Here is a 405-nt window from a genome sequence, read left to right as displayed (position 1 = left end):
GCTTTATCTGTACAATATAAATGAAAGCATGTATGTAGCCTACAGATAAGTGTCTTTACAGGAGACAGAAAGCATATTATTATTCTGCTACTGTATTGTTTATTATGACTATAAAGCAGGCAGAAACTGATGTTGGGTATACTTCACTAACATTAGCCTAACTGTACTTTTCCAACATAGATTATTCATGAAAGTAGAGGTTTGATGATATTGATCGCCACCAATAACCATAAATAATCATCCTGAGATCGAAACAGAGTTTTACGCTCCATATAGTCTATTAGCGCTGTTTGAGTCAAGCGCAGATTAAATATGTTGATTTATGCACGCCCCCCGCGCGATGATTGGACACGGCTACCGAAGCCCCGCCCCCGGCCGGCTGGAGTTTCATGGCAGGCGAATCTC

Source organism: Danio rerio, chromosome 24, assembly GCF_052040795.2.
Source record: "Danio rerio strain M-AB ecotype USA chromosome 24, GRCz13ab, whole genome shotgun sequence".
Classification (NCBI taxonomy): domain Eukaryota; kingdom Metazoa; phylum Chordata; class Actinopteri; order Cypriniformes; family Danionidae; genus Danio; species Danio rerio.
The sequence above is the reverse complement of the archived record's forward strand: the minus strand, read 5'-3'. Positions refer to the sequence as shown.